Source organism: Anser anser, assembly GCF_964211835.1.
Source record: "Anser anser genome assembly, chromosome: 1".
Classification (NCBI taxonomy): domain Eukaryota; kingdom Metazoa; phylum Chordata; class Aves; order Anseriformes; family Anatidae; genus Anser; species Anser anser.
Genome location: NC_139720.1, coordinates 91,389,845 through 91,410,728, shown reverse-complemented (window position 1 = coordinate 91,410,728; position 20,884 = coordinate 91,389,845). Strand labels below are relative to the sequence as shown.

General features: G+C 36.2%; 1 long non-coding RNA gene across 1 annotated transcript; it reads left to right on the top strand.

Moving 5' to 3' along the window:
- The first annotated feature begins 437 nt into the window (after window positions 1-437).
- LOC310880283 lies at window positions 438-10,744 on the top strand. The gene is made up of 4 exons (XR_014571585.1): window positions 438-1,591; window positions 3,896-3,952; window positions 8,844-8,895; window positions 9,577-10,744. It is a non-coding gene; the product is annotated as an uncharacterized lncRNA (long non-coding RNA).
- Window positions 10,745-20,884: the final 10,140 nt, after the last annotated feature.

The window sequence follows — 20,884 nt, the reverse complement described above, 5'->3', positions numbered from 1 at the left end:
AGTCTACGTAGCTTTTATGCAACAAATAGATTTTTATAAGGATTGGTTCTAAAATTATTTTTGGAACTGTTTTTTCTGTTCCTGCAGTTAAATTACTGTTCTCCTCCCTGAATGTTATTTGAGATTTTAAGGTTTTTAGATGTTTAGGTTTATTTAGTCATTCACTTCTCAGCTATGTTGTCAAGCAGAGTTTATACAAGTATCATCAAATCATTAACAAAAAGTGATATAATTTTTAAAGCAAAATTATTTGAAAACAAAAAAAACTGATTTCACTTCAGTCAAAAAACATGAGTCATTTCTTAAATGTATCTTGAACACAGCATGACAGGGCAAATGACTCAAGTTTCAGTATTCTGTAGTCTAACTTTTATCTAAAAATACAAACTGCTAATTTAATAACTAACTTGTTGTATCCCTATTAATTTATACATGCATATTATTCAATGTATGTTAATCTGCAGCAGCTTAATAAGATGACATAACTGAACTCAGCATTTTCCTTCCGTTTGATTAGAAAGTAATACATAGAAATAATTTTTTTTCTTTTTTTTTTTTCAAGTCAATGATCAAACGCTGTGATGTCAGTATTTCCACAATACCATGTGCAACATAGTGGCAGGCAACTTGATCATGCTATCTCTGCTAAATGTTCTCTAAAGATAATGGAATAACCTGGCCACCACATTGCAGAGTTGTGAACTCCTGCAATACAGACAAATGAATGACATCTGTGTCAACTAAAATATGCAGGAGGGATGTACTGTTAATGACAAACTAATGATTAATATTCTTTTGCTTGGATGAAGGCAGGAGTAAAACATTCAATCCAATGGAAGCATGCATTGTTTTATTGCAGATTAGGGAGACTATATGTATTCAGAATACACCAGATCAAGCAGATCTACCAGTAGCACCCCATCAAATGAAGTTCAACCAGACTGAATGTAATCCCTTTTGCTTATACCAGCCTGGCTTAAACTTGCCAAGTTCACTTGTTACTGTCAATTGATAAACATTTATCTCCTATGGAAATTCATGGCACCTGGGTTTATAGATGCTGTTGTAAAATATTCAGTTATCTTTTGATTGCAATACATTCATTGTAATCATAGTGTTTGCATAGTGAGCATAGTGTCTGTGGTTGATGCTCATCAGACTAAAATTTTCCATAAGAGGGTTATAGGCTTAAGTTTTAAATTTAACGTTAGTGAGGTAAAAGGCATGTGTTGAACACTAGACTTTCTTAACTATAAAAAAGACCACAGTTACAGTTTTCAGGACATCCCCCTTTAACTGTGCAGCTTTTTAAACATTTTATATATTAGTTTTGATTTATGTATCTGCAAGGTAGTGGTTAAAGCATTTTTCAGTATACCTTACAAATAAAAATGACATCACACTTAAACCCTGTAAACTCAGGTGTTACAAATGGAAATTACTTGCTACTCACAGAGTAGTTAAAGATTAGCCTGCAAGTACCTTCTTACTGACAAACAACTTTGAAATGTCATCAGCAGCTTAAGTTTGTTTTCCTTCTTGTAAAGTTATAGCCTTTTTCTGAGGAAAGAAAAAAACACAGCAATCCAAAGTAAGATAATTTCCCTTTCTGTCTTACCCTGCATTTTTTATTCTTTTCTTGTTGTTAGTACTATCCCAAAAGAATGGAAAGTCACCTACTGCTAAAAATTACATTGCTATGAAGTGCCTACTTTCTCCTGTCTATGCAAAGGACCTGCACACCCAAAATCCGTCTCAGTAAAAGTGTGCATCGGTTTGCCTGAATAGGCCTGGGTCAAAGGGCCATTAATACTTTCCCAGCTGCAGCTGAGAGAAATCATCCTTTAATGTAACTGGACTCCTTGCTTTTCTAAACTGGAACGGAGATAGAAGAGGTAGGACTTGGCTATAAGACCTGAACAGGCCTTAGGTGTAGAATGAGATTTCTCCTGAGTGGTACAGCTTGTTTCACTGGGATTGTGGCAGTTTGTGGCAGTCTCTAAGTTCTCACCTCATGATTTGCAGCAGTCTTGAAAGTAAAGTATTTTTACCCTCTGGTTATTTACAGATAGATTATATCTCTAATCCCAGGGCAGGCACAAGAGTTGCTTCAGACAACACAGACTCAGGTAGAAAAGGAAAATGTCACAAATTGCTTCACCTTTTGCTCATATGTAGTCCATGCCTAAAACAAGTGAAACTGGCCAGACTTCATCCATATGGGTTAACGTAAACTAGGAAGTGCTTTTGAGGAACTGTTATCCTTGTGGTACATCTGAGCATGGAAGACCATAAGACTGACTAGGAGTGGTTTTTTTTATAAACATCACTGTCAAAAAAAAAAAAAAAAGGCACTCGTGCAGCAGCAGCAAGAGGGAAGCTTGCACTACTGTTGCTCACATTGGGGAAGTAATGTCTTTTTCATCTGGGATTTTTTTTTAGTTTTGTGTAGAGATTTACCCAAAGCTGACAAAGAACTGATTTTTGTTCTTTCCATTATGGACCAGCTGGAACTGAATCAGAGTCCAAAAGCTAAAAATAAATAAATAAATTGAAGAACAAGTACTTCTGTAGGTTGTCTTAAGTGATGCTCTACAATTATTCCAGTCTTCAAAGTAACAGAGCTTTGCTAAAAATTTCTCTACATCTATAGGAGTTCCCTATAACACTGAGATCTTACAAATTACTTAGTACAGCTTTTCACTTTATTTAAATGCACTGTAAAAGGCATTAACAATGAAATTACTGTTGCGTTCCATCAAAAAATTCATCTTTTTTTCATGCCAGATTTTTTGTTTCCATTTTTACAGAGCTAGGTGGTAGTCAAACCCCTTGCAATAATCATACTGGGAGAATAAATTTCTGGGATGCAAACAGCATATATTTTTCAGTGACAGAATATGGACAGTCCAGGTAGTACTAGGTAAACACATGATAACACTGTAAATACGCCTTTTTTAAAAAATAATTAGAAATAGTAAAGATCTAAATCTGTTAGTTATTGGCTACTACCAGCTGTGAGTAAAGTACTGTACAGAGAAATTTTAATTTCATAACTTAAATGAATTGCTTGATAGACACAACATTGTATAGAAAATGATTACAGACTTCAGTAGTCTCAGTGTATAATATAATAGGGCAATAAGACAGTCTGATAGTAATGGTAGACATTTTTCATTGAATCTTGAATTGCTTATTTGCCAAAAAAGGAAGTATTGGGGTTCAGTGCTTCTAAAATGAAAACTGAACTTCAGTATTACATTTCCTATGAATGTTATCTTAAAACGCAAAAGGCTTTTACTACTTTTGGGTTCCAATTTTGGTACACATTATTTGAGCTGCTTGTTGAGGGCTCAGCTGGTTTGCACGATAATCTGAATATGTCAGTGAATTTGGAGCCTTAAATTAAAGGTAGCATAATACCTAGGCAAGTTTAAAGGTGAGGTTTCCTGAATATATTTAACTTATGATGTGAAAATAGTAAAGCTTATCTAAGCAGAGCTTGGTGCACCAACCACTTTCCCCTAATGATCTGTTCTGGCTCATACTAGCACTGAAGTGAATCCTGTTTTAATTTGTTTTCTTTCTTCCAAGAGCAAGGGTAAAGCAGCGATAACAAGCACTAAATAGCCATGCAGCATACTCACCAGCTAGGTGTAATAATTATACCACTGACTGAGAGAAGAGCAAAGTTCCTACCTAAGGCTTGATGGTGCTACATATGCTATAATTAATATGTCTAATTGAGCATTTTATTGTCCTCAGTAAAGTAAGCTTCTTGTCTTGTTTCCCCTGTCAGTTCAATCTCTACTTTTTCAGGTTCAAAATTCAAGGTTGTTGCTTCCCTTGTCAAAGCTTAATTATTTATTTTTTTTTATTTTTTTTTTTTTTGCAGTTGGTAAGGAGCAATCAAAGCCTAGCAGATATGAGTAGGAAACCACTGGAATACAAGGTAAGCTCTGGGGTATGTTAAATTTCAGAAGAAAACCACTTTCAGATTAACACACTTAGGTTTAATGCTGTCAGTTTGCACCTTTTCCCACTCTCAGCTGTATATTCATTTAAATAGGTCATCTACTGAAATAGCTCAAGACAGAAGTTATCATTGAAACCATGAGGGACTGAGGGAAGCAGGATGCCCACACATTTTGGAACATAGTCCAAGATGGTTGCAATTTTTTCAGCCTTTCTCAGAAGCAACTTCCTCTGACAAAGAAAGCAAATACAGAGAAAGATTACCACTTCTCATTTCCCAAACTTGATCAGGTCAGCTGTTCTGTTGAAAAGGTTATTTCTCAGTTATCCTTTCCAAGTCATAACCAGTTTCCAGCAGCTGTCTTTTATTTCACCTTCTGAGAACAAACAGAAAACTGCTGAAAAGATGCAAAATCACAGCATTCAGTGATTCACTAATTCACTTAAATGAAAGATTTTTTTTTCTGTCTTGGCACCATCTTGATGGTAGAAGAGGGCCTGATCTGGAGGAAATGGTCTTCAGAGAAAACAATGAGAGCACAGTCAAACAAAATATCTACTTTATATAGATTTAGTCGATGGTGAAGAGGTCATTTAAATTGAAGTGTTCAGGAATGTTACTTGATTTTTTCATTTCAGACTGTATATTTATAGAAATTTTTCTAAACACTACCTGCAGTAAAACTAATGTTTCAGAACAATGTAAGTGTAGTGGCATATGGCTCTTTGCTTTCACAAGAAACATGTGGTTTTCTTTTTCTGTGATTAGATTATATAAATAACTTCATCTTCAATATAAAAACCTGTACATTTTAACTTCTAATATGTAGATAATCTCAGGAGTATCTCTTCAAGTAAATATTAATTCAATTCCCCATTAATAAGTGGAAAAAGGCTGTGCAGAATGTAAGTGACTGAACATTTGTATTTTTTTCAGTTTAAAGAGGAAGTTTGCTTGAGTAAGCAGAGAAAGGATATCTAGTTATTTTATCTAATGTTATTAATTAAGACATATGTATTACTGCCCTCATAAAATAAAGCACATTAGTCTTTTGACATAGCTTAAGCTTAAGGACTTCAAGGTGAATGATTTCATGTGGCATTCCTGAAGCTGCATAAACTGGAAATAGTCAAAGTTACTTTATGGCTAAGAAAGTATCAATTACTGCAAGACTTAATATTTTCTAAAGGCTGACACAAACACACACACACACATGCACACACACACACACACCAAAAAAAAAAAAAAAAAGAGGTTTTCATTGAGCAGCTGATCAAAGAATTTGAACATTTGTTTGAAGTTAGATATTAAGGTTGTTCCAGTTTCTCATTATGAGTTGTCAGTTTCACAATATTTAAAATTGTATCACATTTTCACTTCTCAAAATCTAGACTTGCCTCTCTTGTACATTATCTGTTGTTTGAATGGTTACTTTTTTTTGTTTTGATGCTGTTATGTTTGCAAGCACATCAGCTACAAAGGGAGTTAGTATCTTAAATTACCATGAACATGAATGAGCATGTCAGAGAAAAAGGTAGAATCACATAAATGGAGACACTTCAACTAATACAAATAACGGCCTGTATTACTGAACACATACTACTTCCCCAAAGGGTGCTAGCATCCTTTCCATTTTTACTGTATTACCTCCAAAGTACTGCTGATTGAATCTAATTTCACTTTTCATTTTCATTCCTCAATCCCACCATGGCCTATCAAATAGAAAAATGAGTTCCTGGTGTCTTTTCCCTCAGGCTTGACAGCTCAATATGTGAGGCTAGCCTTTAAGCTAATGTTATAATCACAAGGAGTTTCCTCCTGCCACCATTATCCTGCACAGTTCCATACACATTTAGCACATTCCAACTTCACTCTAGTTAGTCTTCTTTTCCTTTTGTATCCCCTGTTTGGCAATTCCAGAAGAAAATTAAATTATTGTAACAGTCCAGCATTTTGTAATGCATCATACTCGCAATAGAAATCACTCACAACTTAACAAAATCCAGTCAGTGACATGACTTGAAGTGTAAAACTTTAAAAAGTGCAAACGAAGACACAGCAGTTAACTACTCTTTTTTTCTTAGCTGAAACTTATCTTTTGCTTCATCAGACTTATAGATAGACATTCAGTTGGAGAAACCTTTTTAAGTGACTTTTTAAAAACTCTTTAACCTCCTTTCCACTCCAGTCAATTTCAACAATCACCTCTTCCCTCAGTTTTGGTTAGATTAACCAGTTCCTATCTTTACTGAAAGGAGCAAAGATTCCTCTCAAATTTATGTTGTGGTTTCTTAAATGTAGAAACTTGTTTCTGCCCTTTTGGCGAGGATATATATAAAGCCAAGACATTTTCACTAAGGTAACATTCATGTCATGAAATTTCAGGATGCCTATATAAATTCTGCCTCTCAGCGTCCAAGATGGTGTTTAAGGAATGATGAGGTTTGTTTAATTACTGTTATAAAAACAATCCCTAATTCAACAATCAAACCAATTATTTTAACTGATGGTTGTTAATCACCAGAAGCTGTAGTACTATCTTTCAAGAAAGTGGTTGTATGGCAAGAAAATTGAGTATAGTATCTTTTTCTTGAGTATACTTACCTTTTTTTTTTTTTTTTTAATACTATGACCCTGTATAAACGCATTTACTTTAAGCAGCTTACAAGAAAGCTGTCTAATTTCATATCCTTGCCTTGTCTGTGCCCCAGACTAAGCCCTAGGTACAGCTTTGTCATGCCATTGGACATCCAAGAGTGAAGTTACTGCTTGGGTGCCTCATTCAGTCTTCCTTACGTATTAAAGTGTAATACTTCATATCTCAAAACTTCATATCTCAAAATTCCAAGCCTTTTATCCTAGACTAGTGTTTTTCAGGCATTGATTGACAAGGGGTCACTCTTTCAGTCTATATCCCCTGCTGTTTGAGCCAGAGCTGAATCTCCTTTTAAGAAATCTGTGAACCAATGTGCACCTCTCCAGATTGGCACTCCTGGCTTGTGGAAGTTACTAAATGGTGACTCTATCACAAGTTTCAGAAAGGCCTTCCAAGGATGAGTTACACTTTCTATGAAAAATCTTATCTGTCTTATGTCTATAATGGTTTGATGTAACTTTAGTTCCCACCTGTGTTTTCATCATCAATATTCAAGAGCCATCTAGCGAACACAGGGTGTCTCACTCTTAATTTTTTTTCTATTAAAGATGATATATTTAGCTAATTGAGGTAAGGGAGGGTCTGTCATATGCAGTTCTGTGTATATAGGACATCTTCATGTGGCAAGAGGAATGTGTAATACCAAGCATTTAAATTTAGGCTTTAAGTATGGTTTCAGGCTATGTCGGTACAAGGCAATCACAAAAGTAGTGACCAAGTGCTATCCATATGATTTTGAAATAGAAATAGAATCACAAACGAAAGTGCTAAGCAGTATTTGTTTACAGCCTCAGATACCTTAGCCACAAAACAGCAGGTTTTGCTAAGGAACTTGAAAATAGGCCATGCTGGCTGTAACAATCTGAAAGGGAAATCCAGGCTAATATAAAAGTCTTTATCACTCTCTGTTCACAGTCAGTATAAAACCAGGTTTTCAGCTTTTGTATTTATAGCACGCAGGACTTGAACCAAAGGAAGCAACTTTCTCCTGTTCTGCAAAGGTGTATGAACTGTGATACTTCTGTTATCTGAGTGAGATATCCTACCTCTGATACCCTTTGAATCTTAAAATAGAATACATAGGCTGCTCCATTGATTAAACTGAAATAGTTATCAGACTGACATGATACAGAAGTAAAAATGGAGAACTAAACATTAGGTCTGAATATTATTTCAATGCTCTTCATTGTATTTACGTTCTTTTTCATCTAAAGAAATTAAGTAGTTATTACTAAAACAGTATGTTATCACAATAGTGTGGTGGGTGCTTTCAAATCCAGTAGCATGTTGTGTACTTAAAATGCCCAGCTAAGGGGACATACTGTGGTATGGTCATGAGCTCAAGAGCTACATGTTGTTGAGTGCTCAATTCTCCTGCAAGTTTCAAGTGCATCAGTTGGAGGCACTGAGTCCTTTTCATTGCATACTACAAAGCACGTTTTCACTAGCTCTGGGACAGAAGAACGGTATTCCACACATGGTCCTGAGTCATACCATGTTTGTAGTGGTCCTACACCTCATCCTGAAAAGAACTAGCATCTTTTTTGATTTAGTGGCCTGCTCTTTCTATGGTATAATTAAGATAGATATCACCTTGCAGTGGTTGGATGGCAATGTGCCCATTAACTATTACATTTTTGGGGGTACCAGACTTTTATACGTTTGACAACTAATATGAATACAGATAACAGGACATCACACCATCTGTTCAGAAGTGAGATTTTAATTTGCAGAATCATTTGTTGTACAGCTGATTCTAGTCAACTTTTATCTCTAAGCTTTTGATATTTCACTTCAGCTTGAGCTATGGACATACTTATGAGAAGCAGGTTTGTGACTGAAAGAAGCATACAAACAGTTAATCACTGGCTGCAGTTCTGCATTTAAGAAAAGAAAGACTTGCCTATGTAGCTCAGCCAGTAGGTCTCTGAAACCTCTGTGTGTTAGTGGTATTGTAAGTCCTACTATTCCAGATAGAAACTATCATCTAGGAGGTTCACCTGCATTGTTCTTTTTTATCCTTTAAAATGTTGTTCAGAAGGCCATTATGATTTTTGCTCTTTATTTGAAATTACTTGTCAAATATTTAACTCCCAACATATACTACCCATCCCTTATTTATACAGATTAAATCATTTAACAGTGTACGGTGCATATACATTTTGCTCTTTTCCCTTGTCTTCTGATTTTTAAATATTTTGCATTTTATAGGGACTGTAAACTCAATCATCACTAAGTTCTGATTTTGAAGCCACTGAGAAGGGTAAGCTTCTCAATAAGATTGCCTGAGCAGTACTGGCAATGCCCTGGTGCCAGAGAGAATAAGCAGTTTGTTTTATCAATTACTCAGATACATTAATGTATTTTTTTTTTTTACCAATCTGTAGTTCATCCCACCATGTCAATACCAGTCTCTTAGAATAAGAAATGAATCTCTTACATGTAGATTAAATTGTTTAGCTTGTATAATCATACATAAAATGTGTGCCACAAATAGACTCATTCCTGCAACAGAGCTTGGAGAAAAAGATGCATATTTCCCTGAACAGTGGTTAACAGTTCCAAATTCTTGTGGTCATACCGAAGAGGTGAACACTTAACATTTGGACCTCTACCTATGACTCATGCTGCTTTTATTCTGAAAGCATCAGTCTTAGCTGGGTGGCAGAAATGCTGCTATTCTGCAGCTTGAGTTTCAGGAAGTGGATAAAAGCAAGAAAGCTGTGCCCTGTGGCAGTGAAGTTTTTTCCCCTTGTTAACTGGATTTCTGTACAGTCCCTGGACTGTCCTATAGCCTGTATGCTATGAGGATGCCTCCCACCTTTCCGTATGTGTAGGAGGGCACCATTGCCACAGTTAGTTTTACTGTCATAATCATTTGCTCCCTGGCTGGCATTGTCAAGGCATTTGGAGAATGAATTTCATGCTTTTTTTATTGTTCTAGGCCATACTGTCAAGACAGAACAGACAGATACCTACAGCTTCATCATTGCCAGCAGCAGACTGCTGGGTTGGCATTTACTGATCAAAAGAAACACTGCCTGAAGAATTTCCTCTGCCCAAAGATAAAAGGAATACAATACTTTCATGGTAAATTTGTTTGAACGTGTTCGGTTACTACTCTTCAGCCATGAAATAAGAAGCTGTTTGTAGAGATCACATTCCCAAACAAACGACGCTGTGGGAAAAGCCAGATGCTCAATGGTAGTTAAGTGACACATCTTTATTGTAGGTGTCACAGCAGTCCCAACCGGAATAGATTTTCCACAGTTCCCCCACACTGAATTAGCTTCTGCAACTATTTATCACTTATTGGTCAGCAAGTGCAGCCTCTCCCCTAGAGCGCATACGTAAAAGGTCTACAAATGTTTGTTGCTTGTGCAATAGGTTGTTCGGTGGGTCTACAAGGGGTCCTCTTCATTAAGTACTAATGCATCAGCTGCTGCAAGGATTAGGAAATCTTCAACTGAGTGTCAGCTTCTGGAGGCAGATAAGTTTCTTTTAGTGAATTCAGAAGGGTTTTGAAAGCTGAGGGGTTGATATGTCTCTCATGAATGGCTCGTATAACAACATTTAAACCAGGAAAGTTTTCTTCCATGTTTAATATTTGCAACAATTTCAGCAGATTTGAAGACTGTCTTTTGTTATCTTAGTGCTAGGTCTTAGCTGGGGACTCCTAGTAGCCCCTCTGAAAATCCCATCAGTGAGAAACTCAAGCAGGCGTTGAGCTCAGGAAGGATTTGGGGGAATGAGCACCTGTCACTCGGCCTCACTGTTGTGACTAAAGGGAGCTTTGCTTCTATGGTATTTTCACATAAAATATATAAGCTCTTGGGTTCACAGCCTTTGAACTTCAGCAATAAGGCCAACTGCTTGAGTCACTTAAAACCTGCAGGAGAAAGCAGAAACAATACCACCCCCTGCCAGCTGGAGACTTACTCAATTCATTTATGCTTTATTTCAGCACACTACATTTCCAGCTAAGCCAGTGGTACAGCAGAGGTCATAATTTGTTTTTCTTTTTTTACATCACTTTGATTTTAATACCCTTCAGTCTCTCAGTTAAAGATCCTAAGAGTTTCTTGGTGCCCACAACTACCCATCTTCCAGCCTTCTATCTTACTAAAAGCCCTGGTGTGTTTTTTTGTTCTAATATGTCTAGGTCTGTCACACAGAAAAATAGCTGCCTATAGAAAGTTCAGCTGAGAATAAAACCAGAATGAGTAGCTCAGTTATCTATGTGACTGCTTCCTAATGTCATAACAATCTAATGTATATATTCGAATGCTTTCATCAAGACCTGAAGGGGATCTGTTAAGCTTTAAACAGAGCCATGATATTTTCAACGGTGTAAATTTAAACACTCCTGATATGTGATCCCTTGCAATCTCTGATCGTATCTGCATGCTTAAACTTCTGCAGGAGAACCAGAAGCTGCTTGCATGTACAAATCCAGGTAGAAACACTTTAATTCTGTAATCTGCTTTTCCAGACTCCCTGTTTCCAACCTTACTAAGTTTTACTGATTTTATTTTACCTTCCATCTTTCTGTGTTTATCTCGAAGATGCATTAAACACAAGAGCTAACCAACTTAGTTGTGTTGGTAGTGATATGATTATAAGTATTTTACTGAGTTACAAATACTTTCACACATGTGGCATGTACCTGTGTATAGCTTGCTCGTTAACATCAAGAAAACTATGGTAGTACTTAGTTAAAAGTAGTAGTTTAATTCTTGTCTTAATCAGAAAGTTAATCAGCACTAATAGTTAAGCCTTCTGGTCATAAATGCATGTGGTGAAGCTTACTAAACTATTCCCTTCCTGCTATTTTTACCTAATTTGTAGAAAACTATTTCGTGACCCAGAAAATCTGTCGTACCAATGACACCAAATTTTAGTCCTTTGGTATGTATTGTGTCAGAGGAACTTAACCCATTTCATCTTGTACAAGTTCATTCAGATGGCTGCAACTGAAATGCATCTATCTTCTCTACCTTCTCTTGTCTGTTTAGAAACTATGCGTTGCCTTGAAAAATAATATGATACCATTAAATCCTGAGTATAATTTCTAAAATGTGGCTGCTGAATGAGGATGAACTGTTGAGAAGAAAGACGTTCATCCAAAGATGAATCACATTTGGGTTAACCTAGGTACAACTTTTATCACTGCAAGTACTGTAATTCCACAGCTGAAAAATCATTTTTAACTTTTGGGGCAAGTTAAACTTTTATTGCAGTGCTGTTTGTTTCAAAATCTCTGACCTTTTCTCCAGTCAGTAGCAATTCCCCAGACTGCAGGTGTTTGCTTTAGACTTTTTCTTTTTTCTTCTTCTCTTCTTGCCATGATTCATTTATTATAAGTTAGAAAATTACTCCTACTTCCACCCTCCCACATGATGTATTACTACTGCCTTTGAGCTCACCCTCGCAGATTTGCAGGTGCTGATAGGACCAAAACCAGTAGGCCCAGTATCTCCCACAGCACAATCACTGCACGTGAAGAGCACAAAAACTGCATGCGCATCAAAGACACAAGCTGTGAATGTTCATAATCCGCTGCTGAAAATGTGCATGTCAGCAGGTCCTTCCATGTCAGGCTCTTTAAAAGCAGGCCAAGATCTAGACTAAGAATATTTGTACATTCTTTAGCACAGGCTTGTAACTTAACAGTATGCTTTTTGGGGACTTTTTTTTGTTCAGCTTTTTGCTGCACATGATAATTTTCTTTCAAATAGCAGATAGAGGTTAAGAAACCCAGCATATAAGCTCTTACTTCACTCTGTGTATGACCCTCTGGTCTTTTCAGGGATTCAAGTAGAATGCTTTGGCAAAGTATCCCCAGCTGGATATTTTCTCATGTTTACATTATATTTTTCTGCTGGATATTAAATTATTTTACATCCATAGTACTCAGGCTAAGCTATTAAAAAAAAAATCCTAAAATATAAGGTTAAGCCTCTGTACATCTCCAGATAATTGCAATTATTTTAGCTTCTTTCATTATGAATAAGTTGGTGTAAATATATTCTGACATACCAACCTTGCTTACAGAATTCCCAAAGAATGTTTTCAGGTTTTGTTGCACAAGATCTGCCTTTTGTCAACTACATAACCAGAAAATTAAGTACCCTCCAGCACTGATTAGCAATAGAGTTCATAAACTTTACTCTGACTTGTGCTTTGCTAAAGAGAGGAAATTGTCATTTCCACTTTTCTTGTAAAATCAGTGTCTAATATTTGAGCAGAAAGGACTATACCTGATACCAAGTACGCTGGTTAAAGCTCACTCCACCCTTCACTCTCTAGCATTTTGTAAGCAGTTTCCAAAAATGCAGGAGTGGAATTAGAATGCTACTTTTTGCCTTTTTTCCTAATTTCCATGGAACCTATCAAAGTTGTACAGTAGTTCTTTGACACACTAGAACTTTCTCTCTCAACATTCAAAGGCCTTTCTCCAGTGAAGGTAGATTAATACACTTTTCCAGTACGTTTTGTTTTGTTTTCCCCATAGAAGGAAGGAATTATTTTTGCATCCTTCTTTGTGATCAAAATGAAGCCTGTCCAAGTTTTAAGATCCAGAATGACTTCGTTTTTTTAATGAAGACATTAACCACCAGAGAGAAAGCTTTCCTTGGAGACATAGTTCAGTTTGTTGCTATCCCAACAGGGTGCCTTAGATCTAATGAAGTGAGGGAGGTCCTAATTATATAGCCCAGTGACAAAATATCACTCTTCAGGGCAACACAGAGGGATGAAAAGGTTAGAATGACCTTTTCATCCCTTTCCTGCACTGGTCTTAGATAAGCTCTAAAAAGGAGATTTGAAGTCTGTACTGCTTCCAAGAGGGACCAAACTGGAGGAAAAGCAGAAACCTTAAATGACCTTTTGTTGAGAAGGAGAAAGGTTATCAAACCAAATGGCGAGAGGTTATTTACACTGTTTGAAAAAAAACATGTGTAATTGGTTCAAATGATACTTAGCACCAGATTGTCTCAACAGTTTACTTGAGGCACTTTTGATCAGTTCAAGTACTTAACTTTGTGTTTATGGCATAAGGTGTTTAATTAGTTGAAGAGCTTCTTACTGTGTGTAGCAAATATTTCTTTACAGATCAAATAATTTTTGCTACCTAGAAACAACATGTCAAATATGTTAGCACTAAAGTCCTGCCTACCTTAAGCTTTGGTTGGTGTAAGACGCCATACAGGGTTGTGCCCATTTTTGAAGAGGAAGAGACAGAGAACTGAAGTACATCATGGTAAAGAAATAAAATCAAAATATTAAAGAATGTTTTGGCTCCTTTGACATCCAACAGAAACATTGCCTCAATGTGCCGTCTTTGCTAGAAATTACAATTCCATTGACAAAAATCAGACCAAAAAGCAATGATTAAGAAGGTGTGAAAAAGCAGAAAAAAATGCTTTGCTTTTCTACACAACTTTCAACATAGTAAGTTGTGTGATAGCAAGTGACTCCACACACTATTTCATTTATGGACTTTTAAAAATAATCAAAATTAACACTTCTGCAGCTCATCTTTTGTCTTTCCTTTGGTTACATATGTGACTTCAATATGTTCACTTTCATATCTGTTATTGTGACACTGGTGCATCATTAATTAGTGGCAACATGGTTTTCAAATTGCAGACTGAGTGCTAGCATGCAATTAATCAGAATATGCTCCGCTGCTAAAGACATTTTCCTTCACTGAAATGATGCCTAAGGTATCATATTCAAGAAAGAAAAGGGTGCTTTGTAATTCAGACTTAAGATAACTGCTCATTAATTACAGTCTGTGAGATACAGAAGAAGCTTTATTGTATTTTCGTAGCTTAAATTTTATAATAGGTGTAATTGAGGAATAGTTTTTCCTACATTCTTCATTTATTAAATATATCTGTTCCTTAGAAATGCAAGAGAGTCTAGTTGTATGGATAATAGTCTTAAACTCAAAGTAATTATAGTTGATAGAAAATAAATTCTGATAGGTTCCTAGGGAGAAAGTGTTTACTCTGGTCCTAAGGGCTTTCTAGTTCATTTTCTGTATAAGATTTTTGATATGTGCTCTCATTTGGGGACGTGTCTGAGCAGTCAGCTAAGAACACCTCTCATCAAAAGACTCGTATCATGTGGAAGCAGGGCTGATTTTTTTTTCCTGTTCATTCTATTGCTTAGTAGAAAATGTGATGTATGAAGTAAAGGATTCTAGTCTTCAAGCTTCAACAAACAATCTACAGTATGAGAATAATTCATAGCTTAAACTTCCAGTTATTAGTTTCCATCTCTTTCTTGATTTTTGCATCAAGAACTTGCCAGCAACAGTCTTGCATGGGAAAAATCTTTATATGTTTCTTGATAGTTTCTGCCAGTGGAGAGACTTCATATGGCCAATGTTTCTGGAGGTAAATAATTTAAAGCCTTGGTCCTGTACAGATACACAGAAAGGAGGAGAAAGGAAGAAAAATGAACTGTGAAACTAAAGGAATATTTGCCAGTGCAAGCTGAAAACATCAGGCCTGTGGCAGCAGCTTTGGGAATGAGTGCAACTAGAAGCCCTGGGAGTTTGAAGCAGTCTTTCAGTAAAATCACTTAAATCAGCCTGTAGAGTTGGTGCATTAACAAGCTGTTCTGGGACAACCCCCAACACAGCAGATAGGCATCAGCAGCCTTGCTGTCACAGCTGGCTCTTGGCCAGGGGATCTGCAACCCCATGAAAAGCCATCTCTCAGAGAACATATCCCTGGCAGCTGCCCAAGGAACACCATCTCCTGTCATACCTCAGGCTGAAATTATACTCAGAGCAACATGCGGACTGGGTGACTGGATGAGCTGTGCCCAGGTTCACTCCAGGAGCTCCAGCAGATGTGATGAGACAATGCCTTTTTGATAAATGTTTGTAAGAGCCCCTTCCTGAGCAAATCTGCTGCACCCATTGGCAAAGGAGGTAGGCTTCCCCATGGTGGAGAGCACTGTGCATGCTCACAGGCTGGCAGGACTGGAGTATCATTACCCCTACTGCTCTATAAAAAGGCTTTCTAGTGCCAAATATGATGAGAAGTGATGCTTGTGGTACATAACTGAACAGGGCTGAGACCAAGAATGTAATTCCATCCTGGCTTGTGAAAGCCATAAGAGAGCTCTCATCTTCATCAGTGCCAAGAACTTAAATTAGTAGAGATTTCAATTAATTTTAGATAGTGTGGCCAGTAGTTTCATAGTTATCTGAGTGAGAAGATAAACTTCACTATCCTTTCAGCTTTCCTATGGGTTTACTAAACTCAGATTTGAAATGTTTTTTAAAAGCCCTGGTATTTGCATACACTTCTTCAATCAGCAATTTCTTGCTGCTGAAGAGTTTTCAGGTTTTCTTTGGAAAAACACATGCAAGCTACTGACATTTTTGTTTCTGAGTATTATTTGTATCCAGTCAGACACAGTCATTTTGCTTTCTTACTCTGTTGTGTGGTTATAGGGTTGCCTACTGCAAGCTTCCTCAAGATAAAAATAAAATATGCCTTGTCCCCATTAGTTTGCATAGTCACAATATCTGACCATTTGCTGATCAATCCAGAAATTCTTCCAGCTGAAGCACCTCTAGCTTGGATGACAGTTTTTATAGGGAAAAAAAAAAATCTGAAGCCATATTTAGGATCTTATCTCACAGATTTCACACATGGTTGAATGTCACAGTGGTCATACTTTAGAGTGTACCTGAGGAAAATCATGTACCACAGGAAACTTACTGTGGCCTTCATGTCTCACAAATAATTTCTTTCCAATAAATATTTCTTCAGACAGGAATAAAATAAATTACAGAAATCCAAATCTAAACAATGCTGCCCCAGAACACGATTTACGGGAAAGGGTGACTTTGGAATCCCTACATAGACTTATATATACAGTTCATTTTAAAATATTGGAGACGTTATCTTTAATCCTTCCAATACTTAAGTAAACCTATTTCTGAAAATAAATAAATAAATAAATAAACAGCTTTCATAAGCCTAATGGTGTGTGCAGTCTGTGCCTAGTGTTCTACGGACTTCACCAGAGCTGAGTTAAGAAGGATGAGTGAAGAGAGCATGTCATGGTTATAGCAATTCAGATGAAGGCTCAGTACAAGCTAGCATCCAGTTTCTAACAGTGGTCATAACTGAACACAAAAACAATTAAAAAATTACAAGGCAAGAGCAAGGGGTTTAAGTATTTTGTATTTCATTTACTTTCTTCTCAATGTGCAACAGTTAAAAGGAAGACGCTTCAGCAATTCCTTGCTGTGGACATTCCTGTAGCTTCTAGATAGTCCTTTATTTTTTTGTAAAGGTATTAACTAAAGGTATGCACTATATGTTTTTATACTCTGCTACACTCATTTTATTGAGTGATTATGCAACATAAGTTCTGCAACAAGTGATTGTGTTGCAGGAGGTGTATACTTTGCTTCCATTTGGTGCATCTTCATCAAACTGAACTTCTTTCCTCATTGCTAAGCATTGCTTATCTCTTGAGCAGATATATCTTTAATGAGACATTTTTTCCTCATTTCATGCTCATGTTAACATCATCCGCCACTACAAGATGTTGATTGTAACAGCCTTTTAATATGCCCTTCTTGTTTGCTTTTCATTCTCCAAGTCTGGATGAAATACCTAGTTTTATCTGAATAACGGAATGTTTTCTTGCTCAACTAGTGGATGTAAAACCTAGCAATTCTGAGCCTTTAACAAATTTCATCAAATATTTTTCAGGTTGGATTTTCCCTCCATGGACGTGGTTCCTTTTCCAAGTATTTGTGGCAAAAGTAGTTTTTTAAAAAATCACTTCTAAATCTCCAGTTCAAACTTTAATACACTATGCTATAATTGCCAAAGATTTGCTTTTGCCATTGGGAAATTATTGTTTGATGATGAGCTTTGATATCGCTCTTTTTTTTTTCTCTATGCCCTTGCATAGGAAATTAAATAGAGAAAGCTGATTGAAGCACAATACAAAGAAAATGCGGGCATTGTATGTAATATGTACTATCTTAGCCTTTTATTATAATGTACGTGACAATGTGTTTTTATGTTCTCTGGTTTGTTCTAACAGTAATCTTTGTTAGAGCACTATACAATATAATTTATTGTATTTTATCCAGTAATGATGGCAATGCAACTTGAAGACAATAGTTACAATAGTCTCAATACTTCTTCAAAATTCTAGTACATTCTCATATTCACAATTAAAAAATATAATAATCTGGACATCAGACCAAGTTTTGGAACTATTCACAGAAATGTCCGCGAAGAGGAAAAACAGTAGTTGCTATATTACAAAAGAGTTTGTGATTACAGATTCCAAAGGCTGACTTGAAAGCAACCACCTAGAACTGTCAGAAATAGAGAGGCAAACATGCATGAATTATTCCCCGAGCAGTTTTATCTACACCTATTTTCTTTTAGAGTCTGAATGATTTCCTATTTTTTTAATCTAAAAAGTGTCCTTTCCTGTAGTTGTAAGATAGTATCTTTTGCTAATAAGACTTCTGCATTTGTCAGTTAGAAAAGAGTCTGCTTGTTTAACCAAGCAAAATTTTTAAGTCGGAATTTTCTGTCAGCCAATATCTCATTAACACATACACAACAAGCACAGTAGTGTAGCAGGACAAAAATATGAAGTCAGTAATTGCTATTTTCCTTCTGTCATTAGCATCTTTCTTTGGGACCTACTTTTCTGTAAGCCAGTATTATATTCTCATCAAGGGATATGATACACTAAGCTCTACATTGCTATTAAAATTGTCAGACTAAATCAAGACACAGATCTAACATACAACACTAAATGTTCAGCTGTAGCAAAATAGCATAGCAATTGCTAACCTACTTGTATGATGTACTGACAACTGTGCAGCCCAGCCTATTAACTGGCAAAGGCAATTCTTTAAATGCTTTACATGGACCCTGTTTCTCAGAAATCAAAACAGCCAGAACTTGTGAAATTTCTTCAATTTCATTGTCCAGATAGTATATTACTTTAACATAAATTGCTGGTAGTAGGTTTTTCCATTTAACTACATCAAGAAACTCTGAAGAGTTAATTAAAACATTGTATTTCATTCATGGAGCACCGTTATTTAAAGTTTTACAGGCATGAAGCCTTCAAGTCATCAAAGGATGAGATGAGATTTCCTTTACTCCTAGACATCGCTTCACCAGCTGCCTTTATCAGAAAGCACAACACAGCGATCACCTGGAAACATATTGATCCATATCCTGGCATCCAGCGTACCAAGTCTCATAGTTTGATGAGAATTCTCCTCTGCTGTATTATTCTCTTATTGTCTTTGACAACAAGCAATCAAAGAGGTTATCTTCAAAGCTCACGTTTCTCCAGAAACACATAATGTAAATGTATGGTACTCTGCTTGTCAGGTGACCCCAGGTAATTTAACACCAGGTAAGATTAATGCTACATTTATTCTAGGACATGTGGTACTAAGTTCTTGATCACAACTTGGAAACATTACAGAAGTGGTTCAAAGCACTTTTTCACTTAGAGGAAACCTAAATATATAGCCAACATTAATCACTAGCTCCAACTATCATTTCCATTTGAGACATGCCCCAAAATAAATGACCAAGTCAACTGCAGTCTGTCTTCAGAGGGATACTTTTAGAATGGACCACGACTCTAGTTTTATAGATCTCATTTGTCTGGGGGCATTAGTTTTCATTGCTATGGAAGCAAACAAATTTTCAAAAGCTGCTTGGCATTTGTTAGTGTGCTAATGAAATATTCTTAAAGTTTGTCAGAGACTGATTCCCATCTCATATACAGAAGGATGCTTGGCATGATGTTATTTCTTCTGACATTTATCTCCTTTTAGTAGGATGACTGACACCACAACATTGCAGTCATAATTAGCAATTTGTAAGTTGCATGATACATTTCTCTTCATAGACCTGATCAGCTTTTTTTTTCTACTAATTTTCACATAAACCAAACATGGCAGTGTAATGGTGAATAATAATTTTAGACATTATTGTATCATAAATCTCATCTTAATTTTGTATTTCCTTTTCTAACCTTGACTCCTCCCCATTTTGGTTAAAATTCTACCTCTTAACTCAGTTCTTATGGTCTTAGTAATTTTTCTTATTCACTTCTATGTTACAGTTGACTGAAAACCTAATAAGATATATCTCTGAAACCTTTCCTCTTAATTTCAATCACTATTTTCACTACCTGATTTTCCTGTGTTCCTCAACTAGGAAAGGTTGTATTCATTCAGTGGTAATTTTTTCAGACATTAAACTCACCAGTCCAATTTGCCAATCTTAAACAATAGACAGACATATAATCTGAGATAGTCTACTAATTACTCATCAGCTATGAGACACTGGTTTTCACTGTATCCAATTTCATTAAGTATTGCAAGTGTACAAAATTAAATAATATGTTAATATTATTAATGTTATATTAATATATTAATAGTAGATATTTGTGAACTTGGACTTTCACAACTTTTAATCTAACAAGCTCATCTCAAAAATCTTACAGAAGTAATGCAACAACTTGAATGGAAAATAACCATGAAGGTACCCTCACAGCTATGCTAGAATATATTTTACCTCTATTCCAGGTTGTCGATATAACCACAAAGAGATTTCAGCATCAGTTCAGATTGTATTAGGCATTTGTGATATTCAGTTGGTTCAGGTCTTGAGAGATTTTCATGTACCGAGAGTACCATTGCTCTCCAACATGAAGTACCTCTGTAAACACAAAACACTACATCTGGCAGGTCACACATTCAGCATTGAAAGAAATGAAGGCCAGGTAACTCATACAAGTCTAGCTGCTTCAGGAAATGTACCGTTCCTAAGTCATATTGGTAGGGGCTGTTGATCAGCTGTGGCTGATTCTAACCATCCATTTTCATCCCACAGCCTACAGATTTTTAAATAAAATCTTGAACAGCTAGCAGATAAAATGTGTGCACATATGTTTGTGTTGTGAGAGGAGGAGGGAAAGGGCAGGGAATCAATATTATAAAGAAGCAAAATGAATAATTAGAAGCAACAGTAGGAAAACAAGATTTATATATATATATATCCTTGCTTATAGCACTTCCTTGGTGAATTATAATCCTTCATTATAAGCTAAAGCTAACAAGACACAGCAAGGCTTTTCTGAAAGTTTACTAACTTTCTAAAGGGTCACCTTCTTAAAGTCATTCCACAACTCTCTGAAGTGTGAAAAGTACAGAA